The sequence below is a fragment of the Engraulis encrasicolus genome, chromosome 9 (assembly GCF_034702125.1).
Source record: "Engraulis encrasicolus isolate BLACKSEA-1 chromosome 9, IST_EnEncr_1.0, whole genome shotgun sequence".
In the NCBI taxonomy this organism is placed as follows: domain Eukaryota; kingdom Metazoa; phylum Chordata; class Actinopteri; order Clupeiformes; family Engraulidae; genus Engraulis; species Engraulis encrasicolus.
Genome location: NC_085865.1, coordinates 37,652,986 through 37,668,422, shown reverse-complemented (window position 1 = coordinate 37,668,422; position 15,437 = coordinate 37,652,986). Strand labels below are relative to the sequence as shown.

The window sequence follows — 15,437 nt, the reverse complement described above, 5'->3', positions numbered from 1 at the left end:
ATAGATTACTTTTTTGTAGACAGAAGACTCTTGAACTCAGTAGAGGCAGTTGAATATTTAACCATTGTAGAATCAGACCATGCCCCCATAATAATGAATCTCATTTTTTGCCAAAACTTCAGCTCTCGATCTCATTGGCGTTTTAACACCACACTATTGTCAGATAACACATTCTGCACCTCAATTGAAATAGCCATACAAAGATTTCTAGAAACTAACTCAATTGACGAAGTGTCCCCATCACTGTTATGGGAAACCCTTAAGGCCTATCTTAGAGGAGAGATAATTGCATATTCTTCTTTTATTAATAAGGAAAGAAAAAAACAAAAACAGCAGTTGATTGAAGCCATATTTGAATTAGATAAAAAGAACTCCATAGCCCTAAACGCATCCCTTCATAAGGAAAGAATATCATTACAAACACAGTACAACTTAATATCTACATCTGAAACAGAACGACTTATAATGAGATCCCGAGGGTCATATTATGAGCAGGGAGAAAAATCAGGACGTCTTTTGGCACATCAACTTAAGTCTAAGTCAGCGGCACAGATTATATCTGAAATTGAAGATGAAGGGGGAAGTACCACAACCGACCCCTTAAGAATAAACAACATTTTTAAAGATTTTTATTCTGATCTGTATAGTTCAGAATCTTTAAAGGACACATCACTGTTTCATAATTTTTTCTTAAATTTGGAAGTTCCTACCCTGTCTTCTGATCAGAAAGAATTCTTGGAGGAACCAATCGAATTGAGGGAAGTTAGCTCTGCCATCTCAGCCATGCAAAATGGAAAGTCTCCAGGGCCGGATGGCTTCCCGATCGATTTTTATAAAAAATTCTCAAAACAACTAGCTCCACTGTTGTTGGATATGTTTGATGACGCTATGTCAAAGAGTAAATTACCTAATTCTCTTAATGAAGCAACCATAACTTTTTTGTTAAAGCCAGGCAAGGATGCATCTAAGTGTGGGTCATACCGACCAATATCCCTTTTAAACACCGATCTTAAAATCCTCTCCAAATTACTAGCTACACGCTTGGAAAAAACATTGCCATATATCATATCACCTGACCAAACAGGTTTTATTAAAAACAGGCATTTATTCTCAAACATAAGGCGTCTTCTGAATATACTGTATAGCCCCTCATCGACTAATATTCCAGAAATTGTGGTATCTTTGGATGCTTTTAAAGCTTTTGATCGAGTTGAGATGGACTTTCTCTTTTATGTTTTGAAGAAATTTGGTTTTGGTAAAGCCTTCATCAAGTGGATTCAACTTCTTTACTCCTCCCCCCAAGCCTCAGTTATTACAAATCGCATCCGCTCCCAAAACTTTCCTCTGTCCAGGGGTACCAGACAGGGTTGCCCATTGAGCCCTTTACTATTTACACTTGTCATAGAACCACTAGCCCTGGCTCTCAAATCAGCACCATCAATAAGAGGCATTCGAAGATGGGGATTAGAATCAAAGTTGTCACTATATGCAGATGATTTATTGCTTTACTTATCAGATCCATTGAATTCAATTAATACTGTTATTTCAGTGTTACATAACTTTGGTCAGATCTCAGGATATAAACTTAATCTAGAAAAAAGTGAGTGTTTACCCATAAACAGTCTAGCTATGCAAATCCCAAACCATGCCCTACCATTTCATATTTCTAGGTCAGGTTTTAAGTACTTGGGTATCAATATAACGCCTTCATTTAATAACCTCTTTGATGAAAATTTAGCACCACTCATGTCTAAATTAAACTCAGATTTGCAAAGATGGGATGTTCTACATTTAACCATGGCAGGCAGAGTGAACTGCATTAAAATGAATGTTTTGCCAAGATTTTTATTTTTATTTCAATGCATTCCTATTTTTTTGCCAAAGTCTTTCTTCACTAAACTTGACAAAATCATATCTAGATTTATATGGAAGGGTCAGAACCCTAGAATTAAGAAGGAGTTCTTACAACGGTCAAAGTTGGCCGGCGGGTTGGCTCTACCAAACTTTAGAGCTTACTATTGGGCGGCAAATTTCCACAAAATAGCATATTGGATTCAGTCTGCTGATACAGATTGGTGTGAAATGGAATACATGTCATGCACATCATCATCTCCTCTCGCTCTTGTTTCATCTAACCTTCCAATGAAGATTTCCAGGTTTACTTCCAATCCTGTGGTTATATCTACATTAAAAATATGGGCTCAGTTCAGAAAGCAGAATGATTTGAGGGATACTCTTTTGACTTACTCTCCACTGTGCAATAATCACAATTTCCTACCAGCAAACCTTGATCACACTTTTGTCACCTGGCATAGGAAAGGAATTAAGAGGTTTAGTGATCTGTATATTAATGGATCTTTTTCTTGTTTTGAGGATTTGTGTGCAAAATATGAGCTTCAGCAAAAGGACATGTTTCGCTATTTTCAAGCTCGCCAATTTGCTAGAAGTCACAGCCCTCATTTTCCTATCCTTCCGAGTGAATCTGTTTTGGACTTAATTTTGAAGGCTCCTTTTTTTCTGAAAGGTTTCACCACACACTGTTATGCAATAATCAGGAAAACGGACATTGTCAATACTGACAAGATCAAAAACCACTGGGAGAACGAACTTGGAACTGAAATCTCTGAGGACACTTGGACTGACACTTTGAAAAGAGTGAACAGTAGCACATCTTGTGCAAGACTGAATCTCATTCAGTTTAAGGTTGCTCATCGCTTGCACTGGAGTAGAGCAAGGATTTCTTCCATTTACCCAAATGTTGACAGCAATTGTATCAGATGTCATATTCATGTTGCAGATTTGACTCATATGTTTTGGTCTTGCCATCTGTTGAGGGGCTATTGGTCTGATATATTTGATGTACTATCAAAAGTCTTTGGAGTCACTTTACAGCCCTGTGCAATGATAGCATTATTTGGAGTACCAAACAAGGAGGCAAATTTAACTAAAAACCAACAGAATATTGTGGCATTTGTTTCCCTGCTTGCAAGGAGGCAGATCTTACTTCATTGGAAGTCAAGTGCGCCACCTACTGTTGCCCAGTGGTTAAAAGATGTAATGCTATTTTTGCACTTGGAAAAAAATAAATTTGCTATAAGACGCTCAGACAAATTTAAGTCTGTTTGGGAACCCTTTCTTTCATATTTTAGTGATCTCCAAGAACTCCCACCAACATTGCAATAAATGAAAGATTTTATGGTTTTAATTTAACAATTTGGAATGCAGATTGAATTATGTATCTATTTTTCATTTGTCTGTTCTGATGTCTACCTATATTTACCAAAAAAAAACCCTGAAGTTTACTGTTGGTATGGTTTATTTTGATTCACTAATATTACAATTATTATTACTTTTCGGTCCAGTCGGGGTGGGGGGAGGGATGGGAGGGGGGTGGCTTTTTGAGTGTGTATAAAGTTTTAAAAATGAGAAGTCTTTTGTAACAATGATGATGTTTTATTGTTTCTACCTCTGACTTTTCAATAAAAATAAAAAAAAAGTCAGCAAGAAAACAGAGGAGATTGACAGACCAAGAGAGAGAGAGAGAGAGAGAGAGAGAGAGAGAGAGAGAGAGAGAGAGAGAGAGAGAGAGAGATTGACTTTTTGCAAGAGGGCCGTGTGACTTGCGTTCTGAACTGGGCTTGGAATTCCACCCATCACCTTAAAAGGATCAAATGAGGCGGAATATGCTCATATTTAGTCATCATCATCATCCCCATCAGATGACTCGCAATCCCTGGTTTACTACACCATCCATTGTAGGCTTACGGATGGCTTAAGAACAGATCATCTTGAGATCAGAGAGAGTAGAAAAGTAAAATCCCTCAACAGAAACTCAGCAAATTCGCATTAATTTAAGAAGGGGATTCCTGAAACTTTCAAAAAACAAGTTATGGTACTTTATGATACTAGTATGATACTGCTGAGTAAAAAGAGGGTTTAACATCTATGCCCCAACTACACTCTAGCATCAATGAGAGACATAAAAGTCCTCCTCGATCACAGCCTTTTCTCATTAACAAAGCTGGATGGTTCACCAGAGAAGGCTTTTACTTAATGAGTCGGATACATTTCTCCTTTAATCAATGTGAGGATGGGCACTAGTACTACCTGCCAGTCCGTAGCCAGCTTGACAATGGAGAACAGTAAAGCAGTGTAGAGTAACAGAGTCAAATCGAGCAGAAAAGACTAGAGTAAAATAGAGTAGAATAGACTGAGTAGAGCTAGCCAGGCTGTGCCCTCCTAGTGACGCAACACTTTCAGCGTTGCAACTAGTCAGGTCAAAAGCAATGCAAGTACTTCCTGAGTTCCTGCAAATACAGGAACTCCTCCTACTTTGTCGATAAGCAGACAACCATAAGCAGACCAAGGGAGGCAGGTCAACCATGCCGTTTGGGAAACATTAATTGTTATGCTCTTGGTCAGACCAAGTCTTGAAGAGATTTGAACGTCGATGATAATCAGGCTAGAGTAGAGCAGCACTCTGAGCTTCCTGCTCAGCCCTGTAACCAATGGCAACCAAACAAACACAGAAAGGGGGGTAAAAATAACAGCACGGTAAGTGACTAGTTCCAATAGGAGGGACTGGCCTGGCCTGGCCGTATCATGCTTGTTTTCTATTTTTACGAGCGGTGGCCTTTTAAAAGGGGTGTTTGGAAGGCCGTCATGCCATGCTCTGGCGGGCATCATGGGATGCCGTGACATCCCAACGCATGCCTACGCCGGCTAACAGGAGAAGACAAGTGGAGTGGAGAGTGGACTGGAGGAAACCACCTTAGTCCTGTGAAATGTTTCCTGACCTGCTCGGTCGCCAAAAACCAGGTGTCATCGTTTGTCAAGGACTTGGTAGTTCCCCTCACATTCTACACATGCTTGACCTTCAATGTTCTCACCTACCTCCGATTCACAACCACATACATTACCTCAGTCTCTCGGTCTCTCTCTCTCTCTCTCTCTCTCTCTCTCGGCTCTTTCTCAAGTTGGCTGATCTCCCTGTCACTCATCTTTCATTTTGCTTTTTGCTGTTTCATGAGTTACAGACAATAACGCTTTTTTTTTTATCTCATCTTATCTATAGAGTTCATCATCTTTAATTGCTCTTCACGACAGACATGATTGCCCTCAGTCAGCACTCCTTTTCCCTCTTGCTCCCTTTCTGTTTCTCTTTGTTTCTCCTTTTTCTTCCCTCTTATTTATCTTTCCGTTTCTCATTTTCTCACTCCTTCTTTCAGCTTTTGTACTGTTGGTCTATCTCACTCACTCACATTACACCTCTCACTCACATTACACCTCTCTCTCTCCCTCTCTCTCAAGATGTGACAGCTCAGCTCAAGCTGGCAGTGAGCACTGCACTCAGCAGAGCAGATGTGAGAGCGGGCGGAGAGGAGAGGAGAGGAGAGGAGAGGAGAGGAGAAAAGCAGTGCAGCAGTCAGTCTGGCACTCGCTTGTTTGCTCCTTTTGCACAGCTGTCCTGACTGCTCACCGTCAGCCCCCGATTAACGAGGGGAAAGAGTGACGAGCCAAAACGCAGAGCACAGAAGCAGCCAACAGAGAGAGAGAGAGAGAGAGAGAGAGAGACAGAGAGAAAGAAAGACAGAGAGAGATGAAAGGAAGGACAAAAAAAGACAGGGGGTCCATGAAGAGGCAGGCAGTTGAGTGGAGGGGAAGAGGTGAAAAGTCCAACAACTGAAGTCAGTCCTGAACTCGGCCTTGGCAGCTACTCATCGCGGTGTGTGTGTGTGTGTGTGTATTGTTGTGATTTGTTTACAGTGGACAAGAGTGCTCTCTGGGGATCAGGGTAGTCCATCTGCCTCCCTCGAGTGTCTCTCTGGTCCACATCTTCTAGCAGAGACTCAGGAGACGCTAAGGACAGGAACTGGACCAGTTGAATGAATGAGAGTTCACACTCTACTGTATGGTTAACTTCCAGTGTTGTAAAAGAAAGTAACAAGGTTACTGTGCCTCACTGCGTAGAGTACCCATACTATAGACATGGGGGACCCAGGTTCGAGTCTGGTCTAGGTCAACTCAATACCTAACCCATCTCTCTCTCTCTCTCTCTCTCTCTCTCTCTCTCTCTCTCTCTCTCTCTCTCTCTCTCTCTCTCTCTCTCTCTCTCTCTCTCTCTCTCTCTCTCTCTCTCTCTCTTCTCTCTCTCTCTCTCTCTCTCTCTCTCTCTCTCTCTCTCTCTCTCTCTCTCTCTCTCTCTCTCTCTCTCTCTCTCTCTCTCTCTCTCCTCTCTCTCTCTCTCTCTCTCTCTCTCTCTCTCTCTCTCTCTCTCTCTTCTCTCTCACTCTCACTCTCTCTCACTTTCTCACCACTTGCCTGATGTTTCTTTACCATCCCATCACAACACTACAAACTTACAAAGCCAAACAAATATATTTTAATTAAAAAAAATGAAAGTGACAAGGTCAACAGACCTACATCTTGTACCCTCCAAAAAGCAAACCTGCTACCAATTGGACAGATGGACTGACATAGCAGTGAATGGAGCTGTCGCACATGACTAGAAATGCTACAAAAAGTTAAATGCAGCTCTGTAGCCTACTGATCTGGAGCTCTCGGTCAGCTGAAGAGAGATCAGCTAATCAGTAAGGTTCACTGTATTGGGCCGAAAAAGCCAATTTCTTCATCTGGGTTTGAAACTTCTGTTCACTTCCTGCAAATAGTGATTTCTTCTGAAGCTACATGCCCAGAGCACTAGTACTGAGGGTTTTGGGAGCATTGGCTGAAAAATACAATCAATTTAGGAATGCAACAATTTTAAAAAAGATCTCACTGTACTGTTCCCTTTTAAAGTGAAATCTTCAGGCCGGTACAACAGTTCTTGTGAGTGAGCCAGACAGGGGAAGGAATTCAAATGATTTACATTTCCTACGAGTGTCCAGGAACTTCAGATTTCCTTGAGATCAGGATATAATACACGGATGTGAAGCTGAAGTCAAATCGGTCTTGAAAATAGAAAGCTTTTGACAGTGATGTACATCATTAGCGCAAGGGGTAGGTCTTTGTTTAAATGTTGAAGAATAGTGTACAGGTCAAGGTATATGGTTATTTTGGTTATTTTGAAAATAATGAGCTTGTGATAACAAATTGAATATATAGCCTGTGTATACTACAGTTTCATTTTAATATAGTTTGTTTCAAATATCAAACATCTTGCCAGGAATATTAGAAGAATTTAACATTTCAACCGAGAAAGACACAACACACTGTCTTTTGGGAGCCCTCACGATCGATTCGATCACGATTCGGGAAAGCGATTCGATTGGGATCCGATCCGATCCAACTCCCATTGTCATTGTGACACAGCACTCCACAGCACACAAGTGAACACTGCACACAACGAAATTGCATTTATGCCTCACCCGTGCAAGGGGGCAGCCCTCAGTGGCGCCCCATGGGGAGCAGTGCGGTGGGACGGTACCATGCTCAGGGTACCTCAGTCATGGAGGAGGATGGGGGAGAGCACTGGTTGATTACTCCCCCCACCAACCTGGCGGGTCGGGAGTCGAACCAGCAACCTCTGGGATGCAAGTCTGACGCCCTAACCGCTCACCCATGACTGCCCAAACAAGTAACAACGTCCATTGGTATGAAGCCCCAGCCAGCTGTGTGTACTTCTCTAGAAGAATTACATTTAAGCGGGTAAAGACTCCAAAGGCAAGAGACACAGTAAATGCTACTTTGGTAGCAAATGAAAGGTGATGGGGGAGGGTCTCAACACACCACAGCAGGAGCATTTAGTAGCATCTGTTAAAGATATCTTGGAACAGGAACCGGAAACAAGCATGGTCTCACCTAGGGCTGCACAATTAATCGAAAAATAATCAAAATCGTGATAAAATAGTGAAATCGAACTCATGATTTTAATCGTGATTTAATCGTGGCAATAGTGACCTACTTTTGAGAGCGTCCTTGAAGCCAGAACATACTGACAGGCTGGTGTTTCTGGCCAGAAATCTGTCCACTTAAGTTTTATGCTATTGCCTTTACATAATTTTTACAATTCATTTTATTTTGCTCATCCCGTATGTAATTCATTCTTGGTTATATTTCATCTTGTTATAATTTTCAAAAAAAATCTGCAAAAATCAATAATCGTGATTAATAATCGTGATTATGATTTTGACCAAAATAATCGTGATTATGATTTTTTCCATAATCGTGCAGCCCCAGTTTCACCAACACTTGTTTTAACATTTTGCCATTTCAAGTAATGTCCACATGCCATTTTGTATATCAGTATTTTTCTAAGATCCGTTTTTATGCCACTATACCGAAGACTTTGAAAAGCTCAGCCTACATATAACAAATACCTTTGCACTCCTAATTCCTAAATGCCTGGACAGGCCAGTTCCTTTTGCCGAGTCCGATGACATCATGGGTAAACTTTAACAGCTGTGCTTAGACCTGCATGAGGGGAGCCTTTCTAGGCATGCCTTTCCAGTCTTCTCAACATGGTCAGTGGTTTGGCTTGCCTGCATTAGGCCCTTCCCAATCAATGACTTCTTTTTAAAAACACAGGAAACGGTCACATAAATCTGCACAGGCGTCATCCCTTACTGTAAGTTTTTCCCTAGTTTGAATACAGATTAGCTGAGGCTGGGAGTGATACACACACGCATGCACACACAGCCGTAGCAGACACATATTGCAAATCAGGTCAGTGCTGCTTAGTGGACCAAATAATACAAAACACAAGCACACAGAAACACACTTTGGTAAAGCATAATACTAGAGGCCACACAAGGCAACATCATATTACTGAAAGCTATGTGACAATACAGAGTGATCCGCTGGCCAGTTCAGTTCACAGATTCCCCAGGTCCTGTGCGTGCCGTGCACACTCAAAAACATCCATCACCAACACGCCTGTGGCCGACACTGGCACTTGAATGAACTAGATGGCCGCATCCATCTCCTTTACAAATCTCCAGTACTCATGACCAGGAGGCAAAAAAGATGCTCACTAAAGCACCATGTGACATGGATGAGTGGGACTGTGGAGGCGACAGTAAGATGCTCTTAAAGATATTTGCGTGCAGGCAGCTGCAAAAAAAAAGTGAAAGGAAAAAAAAACGGTGGGAAAATAAATGATTGTAATTTCTTTTCATGTCTGCATAATGGGTGAATATTTGCGTTTCACACTCAGCTGGTGTGTCGGATGTAAACCAGAGCAAAGGATGTGCGTAGCAGCAGCAGCAGCGACGCACCGCATAAGCCGTACTCAAGGTCAAATCGACTTCTGGAGAAGAGGGGAGCCGGTTGCCAGGCAACTGAGTGGCTAACAAAAGTCAGAGCTAGTAGCAGCAAAGGATGCGCTGAGCATGCGGTGTGCATACACACATGTACTCAAAACATAAACAAAACCATATGGTACACAGTAAGCAAAACTACATTTAAAATCTATTGAAAGGACGCTCATGTCATTGGGGACAGTTAACTGGTTTCTCCCCCTTTAACAAATCAAAAACCACATGTCTACACGTCTCTGAATGAAGTGAAAGTGAATGTATTTTACGAATCGGATCAGACTTGTTAGCCCTTTGAAGACGCGTCCTCTACTAATATCTCAATGTTCCTCAGCAGGGAGCCTGCCCACAGAGCCCAAAGGGACCTCGCTACAGCATCGTCCCTTTAATTGGACAAATCATAGAGGGACAATATTATCGCTTCATCCAGATAACAGCCCCCCAAGAGGCTGCTTTCCCCAAGGGAGCTTCAGGCTATTTCTGGCCATTACCAGCCTGTGGCTGCTAAATCTGAACGATTTGATTTCTCTATGGCATATATCATCTCCCTCGCAAGAGAGCAATCTTTTTTTTCTCCCCCATTTTTCTCTGAATGGAGATACTGAACATTAGCCACCAACTTCGATGTATGACATAGCCTTCACAACTAACTTCTGTACAGAGTCTACATTTCCATCATGCGCTCACACTACTTTCAGTACAGCATAGCCTGCCATTGTATGATTCAGAAGGGAAACCCTGAGATTTGCCTCCATTTTTACAGGGAAGGGATGCTTTGACCTTGCTGGTGGAGAAGGTCAGAATGTCAACAGCTGCATCAGCAAGGTCAGGTGCATTCAGCAGGATGGCAACAAAAACATAAATGAACGAACGACAACATAGGCTAAGCAGGGCATGAGGCTGCTCATTGTTCCCCTGTTAAGCTCGTAGTAGCCCTTTACAAAAAAAGCTACCATTCTTTGTTTTGACAAAAGAGTGCAGATGGGGAGTAGGCTAGTAACCTGGGCCCGCCCATCATGACTGTGGCTGTGACGTGAGGCTTCATTGGATTTCGCTTTCAAGTCATTCGAGTTTGGTTAACCCGCCTCTTCTCAGCTGTTCCTGAAGTGGAACATTCTGGAATCCATGAAAAAGGAACACTAGGCATTCTGCACCGGAATCAGCCTGACTTCATGTAACCAAAGATTCTTTTAATTCTGACGGACTCTGATGTAACTCTCTCCAGTAGAACACAGAGACATTATGAGGAAATGTTTTGTCTGTGGGCAGTTTGCCAGAGAGCCAGGCCAGGTGGTCATAGGAAATGCAGCCAAAAACAAACATTGGGATGAGATTAATACTTTGACATTATTCAGCAATATTAGAATTGGGTCCTTTTGGGATAATAGGATTTAAGAGAAGTATTTTTTTCAACAGGACTTTCCGATGCTATTACACAAAGTATTAGTTATCTACCTACCCATCAATCACAAGATTTCAGTGGATTATCTGAAGCTATGGCGTTCGCCAGACTACATCAGAGGGGAGGTCGGAATAAGTGCATAAGAAAGTATGAGAATCTCCAGACTGTAACTTGTGTAATAATTTGCTAGAGTGAGAGAAGGCCACACGCCAGTTCCTATGGTACCTCTCATAAATGTTGTCAAATGAAGTTCATTTTTATTGTACCATATTTCCTGGGTGGACACGCTAAGGGCTTTCAGATGACTTTCTCCTGGGCCTGGCAAAAGCGGTCAGCGACCCTGATATCAACATAAGCGTCGTTCTGCTTTGAGTAGCTCACAGTCATTCTGGGTTCCTAAAGGCAACCACAGTTAAGGGTTTCATGTGACAAACACGGCAGACATCTCCAAGAGTATGGTCTGCAAATGGATACAGAAAACATGGCTAGATATTTCCGACAGTGCCTTTGGAGTTGATTCAATGGCAGGTCTGTGAAGGTCACAGACAGGAGTGTTTTCTGTCAAGAGTATGGGTTGAGAGAGAAAGGGGGAGAGAGGAGAGCGATATAAATATGGAGAGAGGATGTCTGTGTGTGTGTGTGTGTGTGTGTGTGTGTGTGTGTGTGTGTGTGTGTGTGTGTGTGTGTGTGTGTGTGTGTGTGTGTGTGTGTGTGTGTGTGTGTGTGTGTGTGTATGTGTGAGGAGGGTGGGGCATAAGAAAACACAAACAAGCAAGCCCTTGTGATTCGACAGCCTGTACCAGTTTTCTGCATTGATTTTGTTCTCTGCATGGGAACACTAGTGCAACCGTATGGATTCCTATAATCTGATCAGATAACCTGGATATGAATCTGTTCATGAATCAATTGACAGCAATCTTTAACCATTTTTATCAATTTGACAAAAAGTCTATGGACTGTGTCACATGGGTAGCCAAAACCAGTACAGAATGTACAGTGGCCTAAAGCATCTTAGGTGTTGACAGTCCCAGGTGCTGTCAATGTCAAGAGATTGGGGCAAACAGTAACTGACCAGAGAAACATGGCTCAACAGAATTTCTAGAAACGTAGTGCAGCCTGCCAGTTGATTATCGTTAACAGATAACAATGGACAAAAAGGCAAATACATTTAAGTGTTCTCGCCTGGAACAAAAAAAGAGTACAGACATAGGCCTACTAGGGAACATGCCATGATAACAAGCTCGCATCCATACACTAAACGATCCATAAACAACCACGAACTGAGAGTCACTTTTAGGTTAGCAAGTGGGGGGATATAGACTATACATTCTGCCCTGGTCTGAGTCTGTGGTAGTTAAAACAACTTCAACAGTTAAGTATTTGATATGGCCTACATCTCAAAATATACAGACCAACTTTTTCAGCATCTGTCGGCGAAAAGAATGCTGACTGTAGTCGACAGCATTGCCCCGGCTACAACAATGCCTGCCCAGTGCCCACGAAATAGTCTACATAGTTGAAGACTTGTTGGGAACAGTTAACAATTTGTTGTCAATTACCTCCTACAACGTTGATCTCCAGAGAGGTTCTTTGTTCAGGCTCCTCTTCCAATCTATGAATTCCAGTGATGGCAAGTCAAGCTTCAGTCTGTTTCAACAGCAAAGTCCTGTAAGATGGTACTATGCGGCTGGATAATTGTTTCTGTCCAAATGCAGAGTATGCGTTACTTCTTTGCCACGTTGTTACGATATCAAGCGTGGGTCTGTTTCACCAGTGGGTGAATCGTCGAGGCAGAACGTCCTTTTGGCTCCCTAATCTTGAACAGTATCGCATCCATGCGCATCGATGTACATTCTGTTGCGCAAACTCAAAGCAGTCTTCAAAAGGTATAGCTGGTAATGCAACGTCACTTCCTCTCGTTATTAATAAATGTGTATTTGCTGAAACCTCAACCAACCAAGATATTTTAGCAGGTTATTATCAGACTCGTGCTCGTAGATTATTGCGTTTAGATATGTGAAAGAATGAAAGGTTATAATCGCCAAATTAGAGTACCCAAATGCGCGCTAGCAGCCTACTTGTTTTATCTCGCCATCTAGAGTACGATTCGGGAATGCCAACGGAATACTAGGTATGTGCTGTATCTACCCTACATCAAAGGTTACACAAAGGTATTTCATTTATGCTGGCAGAGTTCCTTCGGGTAAGGCGCACAATAGCTGATTTGGTACATGCGCCTTGTACTGCGCGTTACGCAGCAAACATGACGTTTCTAGCAGGCAATAATTTTGGCATTCTCATATACAGTAAGTAATTGCAATTTAATGGCGCCCATACTTGTCTTTTGGCCAATTTTCGTCCACTTTTTGTCGTATAAAAATCACCCCACATAGGGCCTGGCCTAACCTCTTTCTTTGTTTCACCATTGCAATATCTCCTTACATACTGCCTATAAAAAGTCTTTTAATAGTTTTTTGTGATGTAGGCCTAAAAAATGTCAGAAAGACTAATTTCATAAAGTTTTCCCACATTTAATATATTTGACATATACTATAACCTGTACAATACAATAGAAAATGAAAACTAATGTGATCACACTGACCTAAATACGCACACCCTTAAACTAATACATTGTTGCAGCACCTTTGGCTTTTATTACAGCACTCAGACTATTGGGATTGGAGTCTATCAGCGTAGCATATCTTGATGTGGTAATATTAGCCCTCTCACATCTTTGCAAAGGCACTCCAAATCTGACAGATCTCCTATGCAAAGTCCTCCTCAGATCTTCTGACAGTGTGTCTTGTGCAGACTTGTGCAGTCGTGGGTAAGCGGTTAGGGTCTCAGACTTGTATCCCAAAGGTTGCCGGTTCGACTCCCGACCCGCAGTTTGGTGGGGGGAGTAATTAACCAGTGCTCTCCCCCATCCTCCTCCATGACTGAGGTACCCTGAGCATGTTACCGTCCCGCCGCACTGCTCCCTTGGGGCGCCATTGGGGGCTGCCCCCTTGCACGGATGAGGCATAAATGCAATTTCGTTGTATGCAGTGTACACTTGTGTGCTGTGGAGTGCTGTGTCACAATGACAATGGGAGTTGGAGTTTCCCAGTTGGGCTTTCACTGGGACTCAGGTCTGAACTCTGACTGGGCCATTCCAAAACCTCAGTCGTATTCTGGTGAAGTCATTCTTTTGTTGATTTACAGTAGGTGTGTGTTTAGGGTATTTGACGTTCTGAAAGATTAAGTTCCTCTTCATTTTTAACTTCCTAACAGTGGGCCGAAGGTTTTGTGCCACTATCACTGCCACACTGAACTGTTCATAATTCCCTCTCCTCCCTGACTAAGGCCCCAGTTCCAGCCGGAAACCTGAATCCCATCAAATATCTGAGGGGTGATCTGAAGAGGACTGTGCACAGGAGATGCCCTCGCAATGTGTCAGATTTGGAGTGCTTTTGCAAAGAGTTGTGGGTAAATATTGCCACATCAAAATGTGCCACACTGATAGACTTTCACCCAAAAAGTCTAAATACTGTAATAAAAGTCAGCGGTGCTTCAACAAAGTATTTGTTCAAGGGTGTGCAAATTTATGAAACCATGTCCATTTAAAAAAATATATTTGCTATTATTTTTCCCTTTAAAGACTTATGTTTGTTTTTCAATTTTACAATACAGGTCATAATGTAGGCCTATATTAAATGTGGAAAAAGAAGAAATAAAACTGTGTTGTCATTTTTTTCGTCCCAAAAACCTGGCATTTGAACAGAAGTATGTAGACTTTGTATAGCCTCTGTACATACTACACTCTACCCTGGGGCAAGATCAGACAACCCTCCATGTACACTCACCGGCCACTTCATTAGGAACACCTCTCTAGTGCTGGGTTGGAGCCCCTTTTGCCTTCAGAACTGCCTGAACTGCCTGCAACAATACTCAGGTAGGCTGTGGCATTCCAACAAAGATACATCGGTACTAATTGGCCCAAATTGTGCTAAGAAAATATCCTTATGCCATTATATCCCCAGCCTGAAACGTTGAAGTTAGGCAGGGTTGACCCATGTTTTCATGTTTTTGACGCCAAATTCTAACCATTCCACCTGAGTGTTGCAGTAGATATCAAGACTCATCAGACCAGGCAACATTTTTCCAATCTTCTAGTCTCGTTTATGGGGAACCTGTCCAAATTGTTGACTCATTTTCCTGTTCTTAGCTGACCGGAGTGGCACCAAATGTGGTTTTCTGCTGCTATAGCCCATTTACCTCAAGATTTGATTTAATCAGGGATTCTCGTATGCATACCTCGGTTGTAATGAGTAGTTGTTTGACTTAAATTTTTATCAGCTCAAACCAGTCTGGCCATTTTCCTCTGACCGCTGCCATCAACAAGGCATTTTTGCCCACAGAATCGCTGCTCACTGCATTTTTTTTCCTTTTTCGTCCCATTCTTTGTAAGCCCTAGAGATGGTTGTGTGTGAAAATCCCAGTAGATCAGTATTTTCTGAAATTTTCAAATCAAGCCCTTTCGGCTTGACAGCCATGCCATGTTCAAAGTCATTTAAATAACCTTTCTTCCCCATTATGATGCTCGGTTTGAACTGCATCAGATCATCTCGACCATGTCTACATGCACAAATGCATTGAGTTGCCACCATGTGCTTGGGTGATCAGAATTTTGCCTCAATGTGCATTTGTAACAGGTGTTCCTAATACAGTGGCTGGTGAGTGTATAGCTATACAGTAAGCAAAGACACAAGAATGCTGAGCACAATGCATAAAGGCACTGC

General features: G+C 42.2%; 1 protein-coding gene across 3 annotated transcripts in view; it reads right to left on the bottom strand.

Annotated features, from left to right (window-relative positions):
• dnajb6b (DnaJ heat shock protein family (Hsp40) member B6b) overlaps nt 1–12,518 on the bottom strand; it is an 82,850-nt gene extending 70,332 nt beyond the window's left edge. For 2 of the 3 annotated variants that reach the window (XM_063207089.1, XM_063207090.1), the window contains exon 1: nt 12,216–12,517. The gene's annotated coding sequence lies outside the window, so the exon portion shown is untranslated. Of the gene's footprint in view, nt 1–12,215 lie in introns of all 3 variants that reach the window. The other variant, XM_063207087.1, reaches the window with a different exon arrangement.
• Nucleotides 12,519–15,437: the final 2,919 nt, after the last annotated feature.